At 52.3% G+C, this 26496-nt stretch overlaps 1 protein-coding gene across 1 annotated transcript in view; it reads right to left on the reverse strand.

Moving 5' to 3' along the window:
• LOC138565303 (zinc finger protein 2-like) overlaps window positions 1–26496 on the reverse strand; it is a 259562-nt gene that overhangs the window by 220323 nt on the left and 12743 nt on the right. The gene's annotated exons all lie outside the window — the stretch shown is intronic.

Here is a 26496-nt window from a genome sequence, read left to right on the forward strand (position 1 = left end):
GACAAAGCGTGTAATTGGAGGAAATGTCCCTACACGCAGAAGTGACAAAGCGTGTAATTGGTGGAAATGGCCCTAGCGCGTACACGCCGCGTAAGTGACGCTGGACGTGTGTGCCTGTATAAAAGGTACGCGTAGAACACCACTTCCTTGTACGTGCTTTTCGTGGAGAGCGAGTGGGTGAATTCTGTACTTCTTGTCGTTTCACACGCGATTTACTTCACGGCGTTTCAAGTTCGTATTCCCTGTTACCTCTGACACCTTTTTCTCTTCTTTCGCTTTTACTGGTTTACCTGGGCCTGTTCCCTCAAACAGTGTTCCCTTCTACTGTTGTCCTGTCTCCTCAGACAGCGTACAAATCTTCTTTTGGCGGGGGTGTTGCCAACCAAACGTGCTCCTTTTACACGCTCGTTTACCAGGCAGACGGTGAGTCACGCACGTATCTAACATCTGTGCTTGCCCCGTGTGTAGCCTACCCCTTCAGAGGTCATTCTAGGCTGCGTGTGACACGCATACGTTCATTCTTGTGTTTCTGGGTGCCACAGCGTAGTGCAGGTTTTTCTTTCTGCACACGTGGTCTAGGAGGGGTTGCGTGCACGTCATCTCCCTTTTTTGGGCCTCCTGTGCGTTGCGTGACCCGTCATCTTTCCCCAGGGGTTACATTCAGCCTTGCTAGAGCACTAGGGTACAATTACCATCTGGTACCCAACCCCTTTGACCCCCAATTGCCCAGGACAATAGTCTACATCCACTCCCATACGCACATTAACATCAGTGCCATGGCTGGGAGGCGAGGATTCCGTAAGGGTGGCAAAGGTGGAAGAGCCACAAGTGGTGGCCGTGGTGGATCCGGTAGGGGACGTGGTCGTAACTTGCAGGGTGAGCCTGTCCCCCCATGTGTGGAGGACCAGTCACGGGCACCCATAATCCCCCCCCCCCCCCTCCCATTGAGGCTGATGTGGCTGACACCATCCATGCTCAGCCCTTGTTGGACCAGCCCATTGTGGCACCAGACCTGGCTGACTCCATGGCTGACTTCCAGGTCAGCAGGGCTACGACACGTGCACTGGTGCACGTTGATGCCATCATGCCACGTGGATCTGGGGCAGCAAGGTCATCTGCTGCACCAAGGAGGCAGGGCGGAGAGGCTGCAGGGGCAGCTGCGGCTCCATCCACCCCAGCCCTCACACACCCAGCCAGGACAGTGTCGGTCCTAGTCCATGCTGCTGACATTCCCCCTGACACCATCACACTAGAGCCAATGCCTGCACCAACTCCCATGCTGAGTGTGCAATCCCACACTCCTGATACAGAGTCCACCAGGGCTCCTGCCCCTAGTGTCCAGAGCGGCGCAGGACACTCAGGATCACCACCACCTTCCAAGCGGAAGAGGAAGAGTGCTCGTCCGGCACAGGCTGATGCCCCAGACACGGCTACACAGTCCGGCCCGTCCAGGAAGCCCAGCTTCACGGATGACGAACTGAATGCACTTGTCGAGTATGTGTCCGGACATGACAACGAGATGGTCATTGTTGCAGGATCCAAGACCACACCTGCACAACGCCAGGCACACTGGCAGACCGTTGCGGACATCGTAAGTGCCCTTGGAATTGTGAGGCGCACAGCCAATGATTGCTATAAGCGCTGGAATGACCTAAAGCGCAGGGCAAAGAGTAAGCTGGCCTCAAGTCATGCCGCAACTCTAGTGACTGGAGGTGGGTCTCCAGTAGTAGACATGGAACTCACTCCACATGAGTCAGTCGCTGGGACCTACGTCACGGAGGAACAGATCCAAGGCGTGGGAGATCTGGCTGATTACGAGGCATTGTCCGGTGAGTGCACATGCATGTGTGTGTCATCCATGTGCATGGTGTGTGTGTGAGGGCTTCTGTTTGTGTGCCAGGTGAGAGTGTGTGCGCCTGAGTCGTATGGGTCAGCCATGTGCTTCATGCAATACTTCCTGCGCAGCTGCATTTGGCCATAGCAGTATCCCTTCTGCCAACAGTAGACATCTAGCCCAACTGCACGCCAGTTGCCCTTGAAGTGTCACCTTGCCACAACATATTTGCTTATTTTTCACTGTTCATTCAGTCAGTTTGTTTGCATTCCACCACTTTCACTAGGCATGTCGCTGTCCACTAGTCACATGTCTGACATGGGTATGGTAAAGTGGAGTGACTTTGTTACCTGGATATCATTTGTACACACATGTCCCTGTGCAATTGGACCATTTCAGACTGGCAGCTCCAGGTGAAAAATCTGACCTGTTAGAATTAGAAAAGCAATTACATGCGGGAACTGGACTGAATGAATAGGTGCTGCCCTCCTCTCCATCTTCACTCAATAGCAATGGTACATGCCATCTGTGTGATGGCATGTGTGTTTCACCTGCCAATCACAGGCCAATGTGTGATGCCACTGCCAGGCAGCATGCAGAAAATGTGTTCATCTTCCATCTTGGTGTCATCAGTGTGTGCCATTTGCCTGCACTTCATACGCAGTGAGGGTGCATGCATGGGAGGGTTTTAGTCATGTGGGACATGTGTCAATCAAGTACTGGTTCTCTTGCTTCTCAGCCCTCATTGTGTGCCATGGTGCTAATGCCTGTTTCCATTTCTTTGTTTTCATGTCTTTGCAGGGGAAGACGCACCTGATACTGCTGGGGTTGTGGAGATGGTGCAGACCCAGGAGGGGTCCGAGGGCCGACCAACCACCAGTGAGGGACGTGGTGTGGTGGTGGGGGAGAACCCACAAGTGCTGCAGGTCGTGCTCTCAAGGGGTGTCTCTGGCTGCACCTCCCCCGAGCTGTACTCAGGTGTTGATTCAGATGAGACCTACGTGCCGTCGCAGGTGAGTGTTCCAGGGAGGGATTCTGTTCTGTCTCACCCACCTGCACCAGGGTCAGAACCCTCCATGGGGATGTCAGTGTTGGCAGCTACGCCTTCGGTGGTTACGGATGCAGGGTCACACTCCGCGACATCTGATCCTGTTCCTGGGCCAGCAGATCAGAGGGGGAATGCAGTCCTGCAGCCTCAGGCAGTGCCGGCACAGCAAGGAGCAGTTCGCCTTGCCCCAGACAGGTGTGGTGCCCGCCGACGTGGTGGCCGTATGCCACCCGGCAATACCGCATGGGAGCAATCCATTTACGGTATGGCAACCCAACAGGCTGCATCATCCGAGATGATGGCTCAGGCCATGGATAGGGTGGCCACTTCCATTGTCCCCCCAGAAAGGCTGATGGAGCGACTAGAGCAGGCAACCGACTCCATCTGCCAGTCACACAGGGAGGACATGTTGGGGTCCAACAGGGACAGGCGGGCGGCACTGGCGACTCTGCAGGAGGCCATCTCCATTGAGTCCCAGGGCCACAGGGAAGCCCTGAGGCAGGAGCTCCTTCACCTCAGGACGACTCTTGTTGAGCTTGAGGCTTCAACACACCAAAGGACAGAACAGCAGCTGGAGCGTCTCACCCGTACGCTCTCAGCTGAGATGCAGGCAACGAGGGCGGAGGTCCGGGCATCCCGTGAGTTGTTGCATGGGGACCTCCGCACACTCATCCTCCAGAACCAGACCTACCACACCCGCATGCTTGCAGCCATGGAGGAGCAGACTAGGGCCTTGCGTGGGCTGCCTCCCATAGTGCAACCACCTCCGGATGCAGCTGCACAGGGTGATAATAGCGACAGCAGTGATACTCCCACAATAGGGTAGCCGTGTGGGCCATGAGCCCATGGAGGTGTTTTATCTTCCCAGGATCCACGCAGGTGGGTTCTGGTGTGCATCCTGTCCTCGGACCTCCTGGTTGGCCTCCCCAACCCCCCCCGGGCCCATCAATGGCCATTTTTGATTGTTTCTTATTTTTATTTTTATTTTTATTTTGATTTCTTTTATTCCCAATTTTTTTGGGACGATCTGTTGGCTTCCGTGGTTCCTGTGGGCATACGCTGCATTGTGGCTGGGCACATGCAGGCTTGTAATGTATTTGGTTCAGATGCTTGGGTTTGAGTCACACACACCCCTCCTGCTTCCCGTTTCCATGGGCTTGCAAAGGGTGTGCCCAAGTGACAGTGAATTACACAGTGACGTTGGACTCCCATGAGCTGTGTGGGCAGTCTGTAGTCAATACTGTGTATACATTCCTAGTGCATATTGCTGTTGTGTTGTACACTGCATGTTGCATTGATGTGTAACTCTTCTTCTGTGTCTACCTCCCAATTTGCAGGTCCCTTCCTCATGTCCACACAAGGACCTCTAGTCTGGAGATGGGGTCCATGTTGGCAGCAGTGCACCTACAACTCTACATGGCGACAACACTGCACAGTTGGTAGTGGTGGGAGTGCAGGCATTTCCAGGTGGTGAGACTACTAATATGTAACATTTGTGATGTCATGTTAATGGTAGTACGTGCTCAAGTATGTTGTTGGTCCGGCATTGCTGTGAGCATTTCAGGTGTTGCAGGTTTCTAATAGTGCCACTGTACATAGTGAGACTGATGTCATGTTGTGGGGATTACTTTGTTTACCTGCAATTAGCATGACATGGCACGGTGTGTCGTGTGGCGGTGCTGGGGTTGGGTTGGCTGACATGGCACTGTCCTCTTGTTGCATTTTGCAAGTGGGTATTCATTTTAGCTGCTTCAATGTGTAACTTCACAAAACTGCATTGGTGGTGTCTGTGTGGGTAGGGATGCACACATTGTGACACTTCCAGGTGAACAATCTCAGGCTGACATGGTATTCCCGGTTCATTCTCCAGACATTCAGGATCAGTGTCAGGTTGAGTCATCATTGATTGTCAGATGGAATGTGCCAGGGCAGTGTGCACTCCACAGGGGTGTGATTTCTATGTGAAGTAATTAGCCACTAGCTGTGTACGGGCTGCCTCCCCCCGTGCCCTTTCCCCTCCCATGCGCAGCGGCTGTGCATGTGGTTGGGGATGTGGGGCCACCACCATGTCCACGGCCAGGCCCCGGCGTGTTGCAACGTTGTGCAGGACACATGCTGCCACTATGATCCTGCACACTACTGGGGGAGCGTATAACAGCTGCCCGCCAGAACGGTCAAGGGAGCGAAAGCGTGACTTTAGCACTCCGAATGTGCGCTCCACTATGCCCCTGGTTGTAATGTGGGCTGTGTTATATCTTACCTGGGGTGGCGTGGTGGGGTTCCGAATTGGCGTCATCATGTGTGGGCTGAGAGGGTAGGCACTGTCCCCTGTGGAGGTGGTGATTGGTATCATTGGTGGGGTTGTGACCTTGCTCAGTATCCAACATGCATGCATGTGCAGTGGCATACATACTCACCAAGCAGCCATGTATCGCCATGCCGCCCAGCTTCTAGGTCCCGGTTTAGGGTGGACATTCGGTAAATGAAGCTGTCGTGGGTGGAGCCGGGATAGTTGGCATATACTGAGGTGATGATTCCCTTGGCATTACATGCTACCTGCACGTTGATGGAATGCCAGTGCTTGCGGTTCCTATAGATGTGCTCAGATGCCCTGGGGGGACCTAGAGCCACATGGGTGCAGTCGATGGCACCTAGCACTTTGGGGAATCGTGCCACAGCGTAAAAATCCAGGGCGGCAGCATGCCTTTCTGCAGGTGTTCTGGGCAGGTATATGTGCCTGCGGACTGATGGGCGTGCAGTGATGATGTTCAAGACCTGGTGTAGGCAGCGTGACTGGGTGGCCTGTGACACCCCACCCACTATGGCACTTGTCCGCTGAAATGATCCAGTGGCTAAGAAGTGCAGTACATTGAGGACCTTCTCCAGGGGGCTGAGTGCTTGGGAGCACAGGGTGGGTGATGTGAGGTCATCCTCCCACTCACTCACCAGGTCCAGTATAATGTGTGGTGGAAACCTGTACCTCCCATACACCTGGTCATCAGGCATCCCGAAAAGGCTGGTTCTGGGTGTGAATATTCTGGCCCTGACTATCCTCCTCCTCCTCCTTTGGTAGCCCACTGCCACTGCTGCTAGGAACGGTATGTTCATCCTGGCGTCTGAGCTTGTTATTGTTAAAGTCCGCAAATTTATGCTTTGCGCGTGTTCTAGGCGAGCGTGTGACCCGCGCACCCCTGGAATCCAGTTCCCAGTCCAATAGCGTGTGGAAATTCACACGCACCACGGGATACAGCGTGTGACCCGCGCACCCCTGGAATCCAGTTCCCAGTCCAATAGCGTGTGGAAATTCACACGCACCACGGGATACAGGTTCGCTGACGTACTTGCGTGTGTAAGTGCCCGCGCACCCATTAAATACACGTACATAGGCCAATCGCGTGTACGCGCACTTTTGTCCAATTACACGCGATGACACTCTGACGTGCAGTATTTCCACGTGTGCCCCGTCATCACGTGCTGAGTGGGGAACACCCGTGCGGGTCACATCACAGACGCACTTACGCGCTGAGGGACTCTGGTCCAATAGAATCGCGTATGCGTGCTGACGCGCTTACGCGCTAAGGGCCTTTCCTCGGATTTCACGCTGACGTGCAGGATTTTCACGTGCCAAATCACTCCGTATCAAGCTGGCCACGCGAAAACACACGGAAGACCACGCTCCTGCCCAGAAGGCCGAGTTACTGCCCCCCAGTGCCCCGAGCAGCCTCCCACGTGCCATCTGCTGCTGCCTGCCTGCCTGCCTGCCTGCCTGCTGCCACCGTGCCCTGCCATTTGGTGCCTGCACATCAGCCATCTGCAGGGGTCCAGTTGCTGTGTCCACCCCTGCTGGAACTGAAGACTCCCGACTGGGATTACATCGCTCCACAGCCCAGCCCCAGGACCCAGTTGCCCACCCACACCTGCCTCTGGGGTTGCCATGTCGGGCACTTCCACATCTGGCACCAGTGGCAACCCCAGGCCAGAGGGGCAGAGGGGCAGAGGGGCACCAGCTTCACTGTCACCGAAGTTGGTGTCCTGGTGGAGCATGTCCTGGGGCAGTATGATGCCCTCTTTGGATTGTCCCGCGCCAGCAAGGAAGGACGGCAGAGGATCTGGGCCGACTGTGTGGTTGCCATCAACGCGGAGGGGGTGGCAACCCGCGACGTCCTGAAGATCAAGAAGCGCTGGGAGGACTTGAGGTCCAGGACCCTTGTGAAGGCCCGGCGCCTCGTGGAGGGGGGCCGGGGCCGCATGAGTTCCATCCAGATGAGGGTCCTGGAACGCGTACGCCCAGCGCTCCACGCCCAGATCCTTGAGAGGGAGGCCCGTCTGGAGTTGAGCGGTAAGTGTCCAAGCATTACTGTGTGAGACAGGGCATGTTGCGGTGTGCTGGTTCTATGATACTTGCCTGTATGTGTGCCATAGGCCATGTATGCATGTATGTGTGCAGGGACATCATGGTAATGCATGTGCGACCAGTGATGTGTGATCCACATGGTTGTTGCATGTGTTGAAATGCCGCATGGGGAGCCCTATGCAGATTTTGAACATGAGAGCATGCCAGTCTCTGTACCTGGACATGGGTGGGGGTGAGGGATGGGTGCTGATGCCAGGTACATATATGGTAGCCATGTCTGTGTGCCTGACCTGCGTGTCTGTGACTTGTGCATGCCATGGATGCATGACACATGTGTGTGACAATGCACAGATTCAGTGAAGCAGCCAAATTACCCTTGTATCCGCTGTGTTTGGGGCCAGATGGATGTGACTGAGGTGAAGTGTGTGCATGTGATAGGCATGAGCCATGATGCATGTGAGTTACATATCATTGAATGTTTCAAGAGTCCATTGGACATGCATGGAAATGTCCATGGCATGCACCATGCCTGTTACTGTGTGTGATTTGCCTGGACTGACCCATGTGTTGTGGAGGGACATGATGGAAGTGTACTTTGACAGTGGTGCTCATCTGCTATTGCTTCCTGTCTAGGGGACCATTGTACAGTGCCCTGATGCTTGTGTTCTTTGTCTCCCTCTACGCAGCGGCTAGTGAAGAAGAGGGCGGAGACGGCGCTGTGGAGCAAGGCGGCGGGGATGCCCCCACGGCTGCAGCGGAAGGGGTGGGTGAGCCCCCACAGGGGCCTGCTACGGTGGGAGACGGTGAGGAGCCATCCAGGTTGGTGGTTTGCACAGAGGAGGAGGAGGCCGCCACTGGGGCACACATGGGGCCTGGTGGGGGCATCCCTGCTGGTGCAAGTGGTGCAGTCCAGGGCCAGGGGCAGGAGGCAGCACAGGTCACCGTGGAGGGGCCTGTGCATGTCGCTGTCCCTGACCCTGTGAGTGCACCACCATGCACCAGCAGGGATGCCACGTCCCAGGCCTGTCCGCAGGTAGAGGGGATGTCCATGTCACCTGACTCCCCTCCACCTGCGGACGTGGGAACCCCTGGCCGTGCGGAGAAGGTCCTGATTGGGGTCGCGATGCGCACGGCTGTGATTCGTGATGCCGTGCGTGCTTCCCGGGAGGAGTACGCACGTCATCACGAAGTGCACCGTGCCGACGTGGCCCAATTGGGATCGGCCATGTTCGGGGGTTTCCTGCATGTGTTGGCCAATGTGGCGGCCCTCTCCTCCTCTGTGCAGGCTATCCACCAGTCGTTCCCCTTGCCGTCTTCCAGCCCAGATGCCACCAGGGCCCCCTGTGGACCTGCCCCGACCAATGCAGCCAGCTCGGTGGGGATCCCATCCCTGCCACAGTTGGGAGTCGGAGGTCCAGCAGGGGTGGACAACACAGCAACTGGACCCCAGCAGATGGAAGATGTGACAGCATCATCAGGCAGGGCACGTGCACGACGGCGTCGGTGGTTTCCATCAGCCTGGATGCCGTCGTGCTGGCAGAGGCAGTGGCGTCGGAGGCAGCAGCGGGCTCGACGTGGGAGGCATCATGGCTCGGGGCCATCAAGATCAGAGGGGCAGGCATCGGCCGGAGGGCAGGGCAACCCTGGGATGGTGGTGTCTTCCGTGTGGGAGCAGTTGGTCCAGCGGATAGGTGCGGAGCGGCAGCGGGCGGAAGAGGAGCGGCTCGCCATGGTCAGGGCGGAGTTCTCCATGCGTCGGGCGTTGAGGTGGGCTGAGTGCCTCGAGGAAGCTCGCAGGGAGTTTGAGCTGAACATGGGGTTATCCCTGCGAGACCTCGGGGCCAGGACAGGGTCCCGCCTCCAGGACATCGACATGGAGTTCGATGATGCCCTGGCCAGCAACATCAACAAGTGAGCCGCAGGACTTGCCCGCTGCCTTTGTATATAGTTATATAGTTAGTTAGTGTTAGGTTTCCTTTATTTGTTTTTATTATTTTGGACCGCTCGGACAATGGCCACTTTTTTGTATATATTTTTTTCATTAGGTAGTAAGTAGTAGGTTTCCTTTATGGTGTTGGGCTCATGGACCCTGGTACATTCCTGTATTTAGTTTGTTTTTGAAGGAAAATTTTCTTTTTTTCATTATTGTGTTCACCATGTGGAAATGGTTTTTCATTCTTTTGCTTCTACTTGATATTGCTTTGGTCAACATTTGTTTTTGTATTCCTTTTTCGTTTTTTGATTTTTACTTTTGTTCTCCAACATGGACCATTTATTTTATTATCCACATAGTTGTATGTTTGATTTGTTTACTTATTTTTAATCTTTAATACATTTTTTATTTTTACTTCCACTTGTCTTATTTTGTCTTTGGTTTCATACATGTCATGATATGGGTTTTGACATTCACTTGCAGCCATTGTGTATGTGTGTGTGACGGACATGTGTTCATTTACATACTTGCCATTGGGGTTGTGTCATGTAATTGCATTCACTATGTGGGTGGATGCAATCCTTGCCTGGGTGTTTGTGCTGGGTATGCTGCCCATTACTGCCATGATTGTGTATCGTCAGGACCTGGGGGCAGGGGGACATGGGTGGGGGCCTGGTGGAGGGTGACCCTGCACTGCTGGGGTGTGGGGGTGGTGGGTGACATGAGTGGGGGCCTGGTGGAGGCTGCCCCTGCACTGCTGGGGTGTGGGGGTGGTGGGAGACATGAGTGGGGGCCTGGTGGAGGGTGCCCCTGGTGGCTGGGGTGTGGGGGTGGTGGGAGACATGAGTTGGACATGGGTGGGGGCCTGCTGGCAGGTGCCCCACAGTGCTGGGGTGTGGGGGTGGTGGGTGACATGAGTGGGGGCCTGGTGGAGGCTGCCCCTGCACTGCTGGGGTGTGGGGGTGGTGGGAGACATGAGTTGGACATGGGTGGGGGCCTGCTGGCAGGTGCCCCACAGTGCTGGGGGGTGGGGTGGTGGGTGACATGAGTGGGGGCCTGGTGGAGGGTGCCCCTGGTGGCTGGGGTGTGGGGGTGGTGGGAGACATGAGTGGGGGCCTGGTGGAGGGTGCCCCTGGTGGCTGGGGGTGGGGGGGGTGGGAGACATGAGTGGGGGCCTGGTGGAGGGTGCCCCTGGTGGCTGGGGTGTGGGGGTGGTGGGAGACATGAGTTGGACATGGGTGGGGGCCTGCTGACAGGTGCCCCACAGTGCTGGGGGGTGGGGGTGGTGGGTGACATGAGTGGGGGCCTGGTGGAGGCTGCCCCTGCACTGCTGGGGTGTGGGGGTGGTGGGAGACATGAGTTGGACATGGGTGGGGGCCTGCTGGCAGGTGCCCCACAATGCTGGGGGGTGGGGGTGGTGGGTGACATGAGTGGGGGCCTGGTGGAGGCTGCCCCTGCACTGCTGGGGTGTGGGGGTGGTGGGAGACATGAGTGGGGGCCTGGTGGACGGTGCCCCTGCACTGCTGGGGTGTGGGGGTGGTGGGAGACATGAGTGGGGGCCTGGTGGAGGGTGCCCCTGGTGGCTGGGGTGTGGGGGTGGTGGGAGACATGAGTGGGGGCCTGGTGGAGGGTGCCCCTGGTGGCTGGGGTGTGGGGGTGGTGGGAGACATGAGTGGGGGCCTGGTGGAGGGTGCCCCTGGTGGCTGGGGGTGGTGGGTGACATGAGTGGGGGCCTGGTGGAGGCTGCCCCTGCACTGTTGGGGTGTGGGGGTGGTGGGAGACATGAGTGGGGGCCTGGTGGAGGGTGACCCTGCACTGCTGGGGTGTGGGGGTGGTGGGAGACATGAGTGGGGGCCTGGTGGAGGGTGCCCCTGGTGGCTGGGGGGTGGGGGTGGTGGGTGACATGAGTGGGGGCCTGGTGGAGGGTGCCCCTGCACTGCTGGGGTGTGGGGGTGGTTGGAGACATGAGTGGGGGCCTGGTGGAAGGTGCCCCTGGTGGCTGGGGTGTGGGGGTGGTGGGAGACATGAGTTGGACATGGGTGGGGGCCTGCTGGCAGGTGCCCCACAGTGCTGGGGGGTGGGGGTGCAAGGGGACATGAGTTGGTGTTCATTAGTTCAAGGAGACATGTGCCTTTGCTGGGGGGCATGCCCATGTTGGGTGGGCTGCCTGCGGGACATGACCAGGGATGCAGGGTAGTCCCCTGTGGTGTGGGCTGCCTGCAGGGGCCGTGGAGGGTGTACAGGGTACACCTGGGAGGACCCACACTGTCAAATCACATGTGGAACTTCCCGCGCACCCCTGAAATACACGCGCCCAGGCTATTCGCGTGTGGAACTTCCCGCGCACCCCTGAAATACACGCGCCCAGGCTATTCGCGTGTGGAACTTCCCGCGCACCCCTGAAATACACGCACCCAGGCTATTCGCGTGTGGAACTCCCCGCGCACCCCTGAAATACACCCGCACCCAGGCTATTCGCGTGTGGAACTTCCCGCGCACCCCTGAGATACACGCGCCCAGGCTATTCGCGTGTGGAACTTCCCGCGCACCCCTGAAATACACGCACCCAGGCTATTCGCGTGTGGAACTCCCCACGCACCCCTGAAATACACGCGCACCCAGGCTATTCGCGTGTGGAACTTCCCGCGCACCCCTGAAATACACGCGCCCAGGCTATTCGCGTGTGGAACTTCCTGCGCACCCCTGAAATACACGCGCCCAGGCTATTCGCGTGTGGAACTTCCCGCGCACCCCTGTAATACACGCGCCCAGGCTATTCGCGTGTGGAACTTCCCGCGCACCCCTGAAATACACGCACCCAGGCTATTCGCGTGTGGAACTCCCCGCGCACCCCTGAAATACACGCGCCACCAGGCTATTCGCGTGTGGAACTTCCCGCGCACCCCTGAAATACACGCGCCCAGGCTATTCGCGTGTGGAACTTCCCGCGCACACCTGAAATACACGCGCCCAGGCTATTCGCGTGTGGAACTTCCCGCGCACCCCTCAAATACACGCGCCCAGGCTATTCGCGTGTGGAACTTCCCGCGCACCCCTGAAATACACGCGCCCAGGCTATTCGCGTGTGGAACTTCCCGCGCACCCCTCAAATACACGCGCCCAGGCTATTCGCGTGTGGAACTTCCCGCGCACCCCTGGAATACACGTAGCCCGCTCCCCCAGGCCCGATCGCGTGAGGAACTTCACGCGAACCCCTGAAATACACGTAGCACGCTCCCCCTGGCCCGATCGCGTGAGGGACTTCACGCGAACCCCTGTAATACACGTAGGCCGCTCCCCCAGACCCGATCGCGTGTGAAACTTCACACGAACCCCTGAAATACACGTAGCACGCTCCCCCAGGCCCGATCGCGTGAATAACTTCACGCGAACCCCTGTGATGCACGTACCCTGCTGAAATCGCGTGTTAGACTTCCCGCGCACCCCGGTATACACGCACACGTATTTTTTGTCAGCGGGTGTCCGTGTTTGTGGGTACCCCTTTGCACGTCATTTTTCCTGGAGGGCCACAGTATGGGACATTCATCATGGCAGTATATAGGTGCTATTTGTTGGCGCACCTTTTGGCGCATATTTCTTACAGCCGCAGAGGCGCTACCGCCTGCTTTCTTGTGGCGGTCGTGTTTGTGCCTGTGCGCTGGTTTGAGCGTGCGCTTTTTTCCCCTATTCTATTCCATGAATACGTGTTGTAGGCGAGCGTGTGGGCGTTCCGCGCACTTGTGCCCTGTACTTCCCCCGTGACGCCCACGTTTTGGCAAGTTGTTCCCCATTCCGAGTGTTACGCCCGTGTTCCGCCTACTTTTGTTGCGTGCGCCGCGCTATGTGCGAATTTCGCTGTGGCCTGTGCGATTTTCGCTGTGACCTGGCGCACGCTGTTAGATGGCCTGTGCGCCAACGTGCGCCGCACACTTTTTTATCGCACATACGCTGGTTTTCTCACGCACGGCCTTCCATGAATCGACGTGCGCTGCTTTTCGTGCGATTTTCGCAATTGCACTGCGATTTTCGCTATTCCACTGCGATTCGCACGTTTTTGCCCACTTGCGCCGCGCTAATTATTCCATGAATCGGCCTGTTGGTGTTGTTCATAAGGGAACCTGAGCAGAACCTGGAACCCATCATGGAGGATGTGGCCAAGTTTGGGCTCTTCTCGGGCCTTGTGATCAATGCGACAAAATCAGTCCTTTTCCCGTTAACAGAAAGTGCGACACAGTATGCTGATAAATGGGGGTTTCAATGGCACATCGCACAAACTCGCTACCTGGGGGTCACCGTAGCACAGGATGTGCACACAATATTTGAAAGTAACTATCAAAAAGCACTAAACCAAGCAAGAGAGGCAGTCATCAGGTGGAAGAGCTTACCACTTAACCGATACAGCAGAAACTCCCTGATCAAAATGGTGCTGCTTCCTCGATTCCTTTATATGTTTTTCTCAACGTACCTATAGCAGTCCCCGAGTTGAAATCATTAATCACTCAGTTCATTTGAGCCGGTGAACAGCCAAGAGTATTGTGGGGTAAATTAATAGCACCAATACAGTGGGGGAGAGGTAGGGGGGGCTGGTGGTACCAGACTTAAAAACGTACTATAATGTGGCGCAGGCTGGGTTTGCCCTTTATTGGTTTGGAGATCAGAGAGAGGAGACACATAGAGGTGGGGAGGACACTAGCGGCACCATTCTTACTATGATCCAGTATTCTCACCGCTCCCGAAAGAGGGAACAGAGCGAGTAACACGTATAGAGCAGAGGTCAAGGACAGGGGTGCTCTACTCCCCAGCACTGCCGGAACCGTTTACCCCAGGCATACCACTCACCTCAGAAAGGGGCTTCATCAAATCTCATGCAGTGCACAGTTACCGTGAGATGTTTCTAGAGGGGAGGTTCATATTAGACGAGCTGAAGGCCAAGGGAGTCTAAACCCCATAGAGGCGTTTCTACATTACAGGCTGAAAACAGCGCTTCACAAGATATTTCCGACTTTTCCAGAACAACCAGCTGCAGCTCCAATACTCAATAGGATAATCTCAGGCGGGCAGCACAGGAGGGTGGTTTCGGTCATGTACGCCATGTGCCTGGGCTCTGGGCCACAGATTTCGTCCCCTAAGGAAAAGTGGGAACTATCCCTGGGACATGAGATATCTGGTGAGGAGTGGAGATAGTGTTGTGAGGGAACTAGGAAGGCAGCAATAAACACCAGATACAAACTAATCCACTGGAAATACCTACATCAATTTTATTATACCCCTACCCAAATTCACTACTTTCCAGAGGCAACCACCAGCTGCATTAGATGCAGTGAACCAAGGGCAGATGTTATACACATGGCATTGTACATGGCTACTGTTAGCGAAGAGGAGGGTGGCGATACACTGGAAGAGCCTGCCGTACCCCAAAATAGAGGCCTGGCACTCAGATGTGGTGAGGTGCAATGATATGGAGACGGGATACAGAGGCTCATCATCCTACCGCTCGAGCTCACCTAGCATGTGGGAACCATACATACACTAAGTGGAAGAGGAAAATCAAGAACCGTACGGGGGCCGGAGGGGGAGTAATTTCAAGACACATACTGTATTACTCATTGCTATGCGAAGAGAACGGTCACTTACATCCATAGCCCGACATAAAAGCCAAATGCATTCATGCTATCCAGAATAACTGATAAGGAGGCAGCTTAACCACATGGCACCAGTGTGATCCACTCAGAGAGAGAAAATGGACTGACACTAATGCAAAGACCTGATTGGATAACGAAATATGGGAACTGCAAAGATCATGCTTAAACCGTGATCCTGCTACTTTTTGTATGTCTTTGTCCTAGTTCTATACGTTATGTTGTTTTTGTTTACAAAATGGCAATTAAGACAGTTTTTTTTTTTAAGGAAAAAAGGAAACTTCTGGATCCCGTAGAGTCCTCATAATATGTGGATTTAAATCTAGTTATGAAGGAGGAAACAATTGCCTCTGTTAACTCCTATAAATCTAGGATGCAAGGCATATTGACTTCAATCGGGACGACCGAGCTGGATTTAATTCACGACCAGGGGTGGTAAAAAGAAGTCTGCTTAGGTTGAAACGATAGACTCTATTGGCACATGAGCATATTCCCAGTTCACTCATGCGAGACAGTGTATACCACAGTATTTACAATGTTTTCCATGTTGTAAAACATAGGTTAACTACCTACGTTTTAGGCTAAACCAATTCCCCACAAGGGAAAGAATAAAGCATTGGAATGTCTTGCAACTACTTGGCAATCCAACATACTGTAGATTTTGCAAAGATGTTGACATAACGGAAACATTGGTTTATTGCTTGTCTGTTTTTTGTTAACATTAGGTCATGTTGCTTTAAGGGCAAAGGTGGTGGCCACTCCGATACCTCAATGATTCTGTTCTGGTGTACGTTAATGTGGGGGACAAACGTTTCACTGATTTTAGCTTTGAACCGTTTTTGGAAAATCATTTTAGATCAACTGGCAACTAATATATGATTTTAGGTTTGTTTCATATATCACTGAAGTCTGATTTTGTAAATGTTTCTATGTTGTGTAAGATTTGCTGTAAACCATAAATGCAACAATAAAAAAAGAAGAAAACAAGTTTCCTGCTCTATCTGAGTCAGGAGAATGACTCCCTTCTCCTGGTGATTAAAAGTGACTTTATATCAAGAAAACAGTTCACACCAAAATTCCAGCAGGGCTAGCAGAAGGACTCCCTTCTCCTAGAGTGTTCCTTATGTTTTTAATTTTTCATTTAAGTCCCAGAAAGTCATCAAAATAAATGTCAGTTGGTCCTCCCCTGGGGTGAAGAAGATTCAAGGCGTTTAAGAAACACAATATACGTTGGTCCACAGTGGGGTGAGGAAGCTGGCTGGTGGTATATTCTGATCTTCACCGCAGAAGCCACCCGTTCCCAGCTACTCTTCCTGCGCCTACCAAGGTCAGGCCACCAGTAGGGAGATGGTGGCGTTTTCCTCCTGGTAGCAGGTGCGCTTAGGGGTCATTCGACAGAGACAGGGCTGACTACCACAATCCACAGGGTGGGGTGGGTGCTTGCTCCTCAATTGTCTTTTTCTCATTGGGCCTCTGACTTGATTGGCGGGATGGGGGGGCCTCTTTACTTTCTCGATCCCTCCTGGGGTGTGTGAGAACAGGAGCACTAGCAACACAGAGAGCCCAAGGCACTGGCAGAGGTAGGGTTAAATAAAGACTGATAGGTGCAGGGAGGGGGTGGGACCCAGGAGGCTAGTGTGGAGCAGGTGCTTTACTCGGGGAGAAAGAAAACAGAAGAATAACGGTTGGTCCCTCAGGAGCTGACAGGAATCGGAGAACAGGAGACATTAATGTGGGCCTATTGAAGATGCTGAGTGAAATTGACCAGGGGCCATGAAAGGAAGCGTCCGGGAGGAAAGCAGAAGAAATCATTAAGTGGCAGCTGTGTGTTCGAAGGCTGCGAGTGCTGTGAAAGCCCCGGTCTCCTGTGACATTAAGAATACTGTGTAACGGGCTGGTAGCAAGTAATCAAAGCCCTGGTCTCCTCTGACACTAAGAATACTGTGTAACGGGCTGGTAGCAAGTAAACAAAGCCCTGGTCTCCTCTGACACTAAGAATACTGTGTAACGGGCTGGTAGCAAGTAATCAAAGCCCTGGTCTCCTCTGACACTAAGAATACTGTGTAACGGGCTGGTAGCAAGTAAACAAAGCCCTGGTCTCCTCTGACACTAAGAATACTGTGTAACGGGCTGGTAGCAAGTAAACAAAGCCCTGGTCTCCTCTGACATTAAGAATACTGTGTAACGGGCTGGCAGCAAGTAAACAAAGCCCTGGTCTCCTCTGACACTAAGAATACTGTGTAACGGGCTGGTAGCAAGTAAACAAAGCCCTGGTCTCCTCTGACATTAAGAATACTGTGTAACGGGCTGGTAGCAAGTAAACAAAGCCCTGGTCTCCAGTGACATTAAGAATGCTGTGTAACGGGCTGGTAGCAAGTAAACAAAGCCCTGGTCTCCCGTGACATTAAGAATGCTGTGTAACGGGCTGGCAGCAAGTAAACAAAGCCCTGGTCTCCTCTGACACTAAGAATACTGTGTAACGGGCTGGTAGCAAGTAAACAAAGCCCTGGTCTCATCTGACATTAAGAATACTGTGTAACGGGCTGGTAGCAAGTAAACAAAGCCCTGGTCTCCAGTGACATTAAGAATACTGTGTAACGGGCTGGTAGCAAGTAATCAAAGCCCTGGTCTCCTGTGACATTAAGAATGCTGTGTAACGGGCTGGTAGCAAGTAATCAAAGCCCTGGTCTCCTGTGACATTAAGAATACTGTGTAACGGGCTGGTAGCAAGTAATCAAAGCCCTGGTCTCCAGTGACACTAAGAATGCTGTGTAACGGGCTGGTAGCAAGTAATCAAAGCCCTGGTCTCCAGTGACATTAAGAATGCTGTGTAACGGGCTGGTAGCAAGTAAACAAAGCCCTGGTCTCCTCTGACACCAAGAATGCTGTGTAATGGGCTGGTAGCAAGTAAACAAAGCCCTGGTCTCCTGTGACATTAAGAATACTGTGTAACGGGCTGGTAGCAAGTAATCAGAGCCCTGGTCTCCAGTGACACTAAGAATGCTGTGTAACGGGCTGGTAGCAAGTAATCAAAGCCCTGGTCTGCTGTGACACTAAGAATACTGTGTAACGGGCTGGTAGCAAGTAATCAAAGCCCTGGTCTCCAGTGACATTAAGAATGCTGTGTAACGGGCTGGTAGCAAGTAAACAAAGCCCTGGTCTCCTCTGACACTAAGAATGCTGTGTAACGGGCTGGTAGCAAGTAAACAAAGCCCTGGTCTCCTCTGACATTAAGAATGCTGTGTAACGGGCTGGTAGCAAGTAAACAAAGCCCTGGTCTCCAGTGACATTAAGAATACTGTGTAATGGTAGCAAGTAATCAAATAAGTAAGGTGCACTGGGCCAGAAACAAGTAATAAAGGCCCCAGGTCTCCTGTGACTTTATAAACCCTGCAGATTGGGCTAGTAACAAGTAATAAAGGCCCCGGTCTCCAGTGACACTATAAACCCTGCGCACTGGGCCAGAAACAAGCAATAAAGGCCCCAGGTCGTAATAAAGGCCCCGTTCTCCAGTGACACTATAAACCCTGCGCACTGGGCTAGAAACAAGTAATAAAGGCCCCGGTCTCCAGTGACACTATAAACCCTGCGCACTGGGCTAGAAACAAGTGATAAAGGCCCCAGGTCTCCTGTGAATTTGTAAACCCTGCGCACTGGACCAGAAATAAGTAACAAAGGCCACAGTCCCCTGTGACATTATAAACTATGCGCACTGGGCCAGAAAGGAACTACAAGTAAATTGAGAGACTTTATTCCTGGCCCTCTTCAGCCATTACATCCTACAAAGACCCCCTGTTGCAAGGAAGAACCCAAGAAAGAGCACTCACCAAAGTTAAGTTGTTTGAGATTGTCTCAAATTCGGTTAAAGAAGTTCAGATTCTAAAAAGAGAACCACAAATAAATGTTTGTCCTCAATTGGCTGGAAAAGATCTGCACAATGGTGGCAAGCGATGTGATCTAAAAGACCACCATCGAAGCCCTGTTAAAGTCACTAAACAAAGGACAACAATAATTACAACAAGCATTACAGTTGAAGAATCAACAAGCCCAGGCGGATAGACAAACATTTCAGCAGGCTACTCAGCTACAGCAAACACAACTGGTAGAGGCAGCAAATTTAAGACACAGCCAAGTGCCAGCCCCAGTACTGCAAAAGTATATGCCAGGAGAAGACCTGGTGCACTACTTTGTTAACTTTGAAAGGGTGGCACCACGCAATGCACAATGGCCGGCACACAGATTCATCGCCACTCTCATGACGGGAAATGCAGAGCGCATACAAGGCAGCAAATCTGACAGGAGACACACCCTATGTAGATGTCAAAAGGGTGGTTCTACAACGACTGGGTCATGATGAGTCTTACAGGGATAAGTTCAGAGAAACAAGACTGAGGCCAGAAGAGACGCCCAGGCAATTATTTTATGGATTAAAAGAACTTGCTGGAAAATGGCTGCAAATCACCATGACCTAAAAACAGAAAATGACTGAGAGAATTGTTTTGGAGCAGCTTGTAGAGGCCCTACACCCACCTAACAGAGGCTGTCAATATTGCATCAGCTTTCCAGAAGGCGGAACAAGGGACATTAATGAGATTTGGTCAGTCCGGCAGAACGATGGGAGTTCCAATGTCAACCCCACCACTGACACGAGATACCGGTGGACACACATTGAACCCTATGAATAGCAAAATGGAGACAGACGGCCCAAGAGTAAGAACAGGAAGTGAAGGGGGAATGTTGAACAGACCAAGCGGCATGATATCCAGGGGACCAGAGTGTTTTGACTGCAGAGAATGGGGGCATGTAGCTCGAATATGCACAAAAAGGAGTAAGATAGAACCAATGGATATCAGAGTGTTTGCCGTACACCGAGAAGGGGAACACACAACGCATGAAGAACTCCAGCGTCCTTCCTATGCATATAACTGCGAGGCGGAGGTGGATGGACAACCCACTTGAGCCATGATAGACTTGGGGAGTCTACAAACAGCCGTCAGCACAGATCTGGTAGGTGAAGTAAGTAAATCTAATCCAGGCATTCCGATCAGGTGTGTGCATCGGGATGTGAAGAGATATCCCTCAAAAGATATACACATTTAAGTAGCGGGGCAACAAATAGACTTGAGAGCAGCTTGGTTACCTCTGCTACCTAGCTGCTCTCAAGTCTAGATCTCAAACCCTCCTCATTGGCTCTGATGTTCCGAAAATATCTTGCATCATACAAATGTGGCTGGAGAGAGCACCATTCTGTGACAGCAAGATTTCTCCTTCGCCTGCCAGGGTACATAGAAGCTGGTCGGAGAAAAGAGGCCTACCATGAAAATGGCATGAACAGGCTATACTACAAGTGGCCGTGGATGGGAAAATAGATGGGCGACAGGTTCAGGATGGCTCAGGAGATAGGCCCTACACTTAAGCACGTCAGGGAAGCAACCAAGATGGACCAACCGGGAGATGCCCCCTTCTCTGAGAAAATAAACAGATTATATTACTGGGTTTTGGCCATGCCGGAAGGAGGGTTTGTCAAACAATTGCTGATGCCCACCAAGTATCGAACCACCGTATTGGGGGTAGCTGAAGGGCACTTAGGAGCCGAGAAAACTATACAGAAAATTCTGGGGAGAGTCTTCTGGCCAGGGGTTCACAGAGAGGTGACGCATTTTAGTCAACAATGTGCCGAATGTCAGAAGAATAACAAAGCCAGTGTACCAAGAGCACCATTACAACCCATGCCATTAACATTGGAACCATTTAATCGCATCTGAATGGACATTATGGGTCCCACCAGCCGAGTACACAAATATTTGTTGTTGATCGTGGACTACGCTACCCTTTACCCGGAAGCCTTCCCACTTAGGAGCACCAATGCACAACAAATCTGTGATGTCTTAGTTCCATTCATTCATCGCTAGAGTAGGCATACTCTGAGAAATTGTGATGGATAGTGGTACCAACTTTATGTATACGGTCCTCAAACAAGTCTGTGAAACACTACATATCAAACAGTTGAGAACAGCAGTATATTATCCCCAAACCAATGGGCTGGTGGAACGGTATAACCAAACAATTTAACAGATGCTACGGAAGACTCTGAAACCAGGGGAAAGGAATTGGGACCGGCTAGTTCCATAGAAACTTATGACCCTGCGGAACACACCACAATCCTTTACCGGGTTTGCCACTTTCGAGCTGCTGTTCAGAAGACAGTTCAGGTCTCTCTTGGATCTATAAAGGAAGGCTGGGAAGAGCAACCTCCACAAGAGATCATCCTGACTGAGTTTGCGGCTCAGCTGAAAGAAAGGATAGAAAAACTGCAAACAATTGCACAAACCCATCTACAACGAGCCCATTGAGGACAAGAGAAACGATACAACAGGGGGCACCCGAATGCTAACCTTCCAAGCCGGTGATAAAGTCTTGGTACTCTTACCCACCTCCGTGAACAAGATGCTAGCTGCCTGCAGAGGACCCTATACACTAGAGGAAGTCCTTGGACCGGTCACACAAAGGATTCAACAAGAAGACATGAAGGTTCCCGTACAAACATATCATGTTAACCTGCTAAAGAAATGGCTCGAACCAGTTGTCTCGGTGGCCATGATAAGTCACGAGGGTAGTGATCTAGAGGAGCTTTACCAGGATGGGTCTCACCTCGGAAAGGAAGCCCTCAACATCAATCCAGAATTGCAGCCCTTGGAAAGAAAAGAACTAAATCTAATTATCAACAAGTTTGCCGCAGTATTTTCCTCGTTACCAGGACATACCAACAGAGCCTACCACAGTATTGAGACGACCCCGGGGAATATTGTCAGGTTACGACCTTACAGGATACCAGAAACCAGAATACAAGCTGTCAATAAGGAAATCCAGTCAATGCTTCAAATGGGGGTGATCACACTGTCCCACAGTCAGTGGTGCTCACCCATTTTGTTGGTGCCAAAACCTGATGGCTGTATCTGGTTTTGCAAACTCAATGAGGTATCAAAATTTCGACGCATATCCAATGCCCAGAATTGAAGACCTTTTAGATAAATTGGGAGCAGCCAGGTTCAACACCACCAAAGACCTGTCCAAGGGCTACTGACAGATACCCTTACGACCGGAAGATAAAGAAAAGATGGCATTTGCCGCCCCTTCAGGGCTATATCAGTTTACGGTGCTCCCATTTGGCCTACATGGAGCCCAGGCAACCTTTCAGCGATTGATGAATACTTTGTTAAAGTCTCATGACCAGTATGCAGGGGCCTACTTAGATGACATCATTGTATATAGTTCAAATTGGAAAGAGCGTGTAAAGCACCAGAGAGATATCCTAAGCACAATGATACAAGCTGGCCTACATGTCAACCCCCAGAAGATACAGATGGCATGTTTTCACACCATATACTTGGGTTATCTCGTTGGTCAAGGCACCATTCGACCTCAAAAAGAGAAGATGGAGGCGATTCGAAAACGTATATTCCCAGCCAACCCCAGACAGGTACGAGCCTTCCTAGGCTTTGTGGGTTACTATTAATGCTTCATTCCTCATTTCCCGACCCTCGCTGCACCCCTTACAAACTTGTAAAAGTCAAACAAGACCAAGACCCGGGCCTGGCAAACAGAAGAGACAGAGACTGCCTTCCTGGCCCTTAAAAATACACTTACTGATCAGGTAATACTGCAATGTCCCGAATATACAGCCCTCTTATACCTACATACAGACACCATCAGAACAGGGATAGGAGCAGTCCTGTTTCAGAACTCAGGAGAGGCAGAAAGACCTGTTGTTTTCATCAGTTTAAAGCTCCTACCTCAGGAACTGAGCTATGCTACCATTGTAAAAGAATGTCTGGGCATTAAGTGGGCAGTCAAATCCCTGTTGGGTCGGCAGTTCACGCTCCCTTGGTATGGTTGGCCCGAAACAAGGATGCGAATCCCGGGATTCTACGATGGTTTCTGTCACTACAACCATATTAATTTCAGACTATTCAACGGCCAGGAAAACTGATGGCCCAAGCCGACTACCTGTCCCACTCCTATGCCCTTCCCAAACTAAAGGGCCTTGGAAGGGGGGTATGTGAGAATAGAAGCACAAGCAACACAGAGAGCCCAAGGCACTGGCATTAGAATGGTTAAATAAAGACTCACAGGTGCAGGGAGGGGGTGGGACCCAGAAGGCTAGTGTGGAGCAGGTGCTTTACTCAGGGAGAAAACAACAGAAGAATGACGGTTGGTGTTGTGGTTTTTGCTTCATCCCTTAGGAGCTGACTGAAATCGGAGAACAGGGGACATTAATATGGGCGTATTGAAGATGCCGAGTGAAATTGACCAGGTGCCATGAAAGGAAATGTCCGGTAGGAAAGCAGAAGAAATCATTAAGTGGCAGCGGTGTGTTCGACGGCTGCGAGTGCTGTGAAAGCTCCGGTCTACCGTGACATCAGATATAAGGGGCAACTGGCTGGAAGCAAATAAACAGAGCCCCAGTCTCTTGTGACCTTATAGGTACGTCGCACTGGGCTAGAAACAAGTAATAAAGGTCCCGGTCTCCTGTGACACAATAAACCCTGCGCACTAGGCCAGAAAACAGTAAAAAGGCCACAGTCTCCTGTGACACTATAAACCCTGCACACTGGGCCACAAACCAGTAATAAAGGCCTCGGTCTCGAGTGACACTATAAACTTAGCGCACTGGCCCAGAAAGGAACTAGAAGTAAATTGAGATACCTTATTCTTGGCCCTCTTCAGCCATTATATCCTATGAAAAACCACTGTTGCAAGGAAGAACCCAAGCAAGAGCGTTCATCAAAGTTAAGTTGTTTGAAATTGTCTCAAATTCCGTTAAAGAAGTTCAGGTTCTTAAAAGAGAACCACAACAAATAAAGTTCATTTGTTGACAATAGGGATGTAACGGTATACTGTTAAAGATACCGTGAACCACTTAACTGAACAATAATAACCGTCACATTGTTTATACCGTTATACCGTTCATACCGTTAAGTGTGCTTTTCAATCTGATTTGGAAAGGCTGCAGTAAGCAATTGCTGCGCAGTCTTGGTTTTGCACTGTTGGATTTGCCGTCTGCCAAGTAATTTCAGTTGGAGCAGTTTTTAATGCCATTCCATTAACCACACGTGCCTGACACAAAATCAATATGTTAGCAATAGGAAGAATAGGTACAGTGCCAAGAAGGGAAACGGTTTACTTTGGGGTGGCGGCATTGGGGTTTATATATTTATAATGGATAATGTTCTCTAAACATATGGCAATGGGGGATTTCCCTGGTTCTATCATTGAATTTACATATAATAAGTCACACTGCGAAATTCACTCATCTCTGTGGGTAGTCCCTGCTGCCATACCAAAGGGTAACATGTCAGTGATTACTGAACACCTTTTGGCCCGCAAGTAAACTAAAGGCTGTAACGTAAAGAGAAAGTGCGTGTGTGTGTGTGTGTGTGCGTGCGCGTGTGCACAAGCGTATACTACCATCAGCCTCCATTGATCTGTGGCATGCAGGTTATCAAGATGGCAACATGTTCATCTTCACCAGTAGCCAGTGGGGAAGCAAAAAGCCTAAATGACCACTTAAGAAAAGCTATTCAGTTTGCTTTGCCAGTTGCAGCAGGCCACCACCCCACCCCCTCCTCTCCACACGTGTGTTTGTGTTTGGTGGAAGCAAGGCATTTCAGTGGAAAGTATGTTGAAAAGCCCAATTCTGGCCCTGGGTGCCTAGTTTTGTTTGTGATGATACATCTTTTAATTTATGACCTTTTAGAAAATATTTGTTAAGATCAGTTAACTCCACCTGCTATACCGCGATAACCATGATATACCGTCATTTGGCAAGAAGGTTATCGTACCGTCATAAAACGAATACCGTGACACCCCTAGTTGACAATAAATAAGCATTTATCCTGGGGCGCTGCTGCGCGCATTAAAGATGGCCGCCTGAAAGGAGAGCTCCGGCTCATGCAAAAAATCCTGTGCCAAAATATCCTTCCTACGCCGCTCTGCACACATTTGCAACGAAGATTCCTGTGTCGGAGGGTCTCCTACACGTCCCCTCAAGAAATTGGGCGAATCCGTAGCTGGACTGCCGAGATATTGCACCCAGAAGACGTGCCGGCCGTGTTTAAACGGCGTCACCGCCCAGTGGCTCTGCGTAATATTCACTGGAGGCCAGAGGCGTAGCGTGGAAGTCCCAGCTGCAGCGGGGGAGGGGTGCGGCGGTGTGCGCGGTGGTGCGGAGCCCCCTGGAAGAGCCACGGTGACCCGATATCCTTGGGCCAGCACACGGAGATAGCCCCGCTGCTGAAGCGTACGAGGTGTGCACCCGAGAGCGTGCTGTGGGGGAGCCGGAGTGCACATCTACACGAGCTCCAGGCCCAGACTAACGTGAGCCGTGGCTGCGTCGTCTCCCTGGGGGGACCAGGACCTGCTCCTACGAGGGCGCCTGGGTAAGGCGCGGAAAGACACCGCCAGCGTACTCCGGCCCAGCGGAACAAGTGAGTGGAAGCCCCCCCCGCTGCTGTAATAAAGCCAGTGGAGGGATGGGCGCCCGACACGGCAGGGGACACGGAGGCAGCCCGGATGGTGTGATGTGAACAGGGCCCACGGCGACACAAGCAGAATACGAGGTCCAGCAAATACAGTGGAAGCCACGCTGTACAGAAATAACGTGGGAATCCTGAGGGACCATTTCGGGGCTGCGCAGTCACTGACAGTGGGACACCTGGGGCTGCAACCCCAGGCAAGAGGTGAAACACTGATGCCTGCTCCATAATTACCCCTGCAGTGACACGGGGGAGCCACTAATACCCTGAGTGGGCACAGCAACGTCAGGCCTGGGCTGATGACCCATCCACTCCCCGGAGTGGGCCAGCGAGACGCCCTGCTAAGGACTATAGTGCACTGGACATCCTGAGTAACCAGGGTGGGTCAGCCTGGTGGCAATACCCGTTCAGATGGGGGGAACAAGTGGAAGAAAGCAGATACCCGAGCCAGGTAGTGGGTGTGGAAGATACAGAGCCCCCATACTATTTGGTTCTTATCAACGACACGATACGTGGGAGGACACAACCCACTCCAAGGACATTCACTAACCTACATGGGCCGCACCGAGGGGAAGGGTGCAGGAGGTAAAAAGACTGGCCCAATGGACTCCTTTGCCAGCTCCCAGCCATGCAGGGGTCCCGATGGGTCGCAGCAGCCCCCGGACAGGCAAGATGAAGACCCCTTAGAACGCCTGGCAACACTGGTCCAGAACGGGTTTATGGCAGTCAATGTCAAGCTGGATGACATAGTGGCGACGATCGGATCCTTGAAGGCTAGAGTGGAGAAGGAGAGCTCACGTATTACGGAAACGGAGAATAGAATCAGTGCAAACGAAGACATAATTTCACAACATGGCCAAGACATAGCCCAACTCAAAACAGATCTTCGTAAAACTCAGAGTAAATGCGAGGATTTAGAATCGAGATCTCGTAGAAACAACATCCGGATTGTTGGGGTTGCGGAAACCTATGGCAAGGGTGAAATGGAGCGGCAGGTAGAACACCTTTTAAAAGATATCCTGGGGCCTGAGTCTTTCTCTGAGCATTTTCTTGTTGAGAGGGCTCACCGCACCCTGGCGCCTACGCCGAAACCTGGGGCACCGCCTCGCACCATAATAGCATGTATCCTTAACTATAGAGACAGGGATGCTAT

Source organism: Ambystoma mexicanum, chromosome 1p (assembly GCF_040938575.1).
Source record: "Ambystoma mexicanum isolate Mex_15411 chromosome 1p, UKY_AmexF1_1, whole genome shotgun sequence".
Lineage (NCBI taxonomy): Eukaryota > Metazoa > Chordata > Amphibia > Caudata > Ambystomatidae > Ambystoma > Ambystoma mexicanum.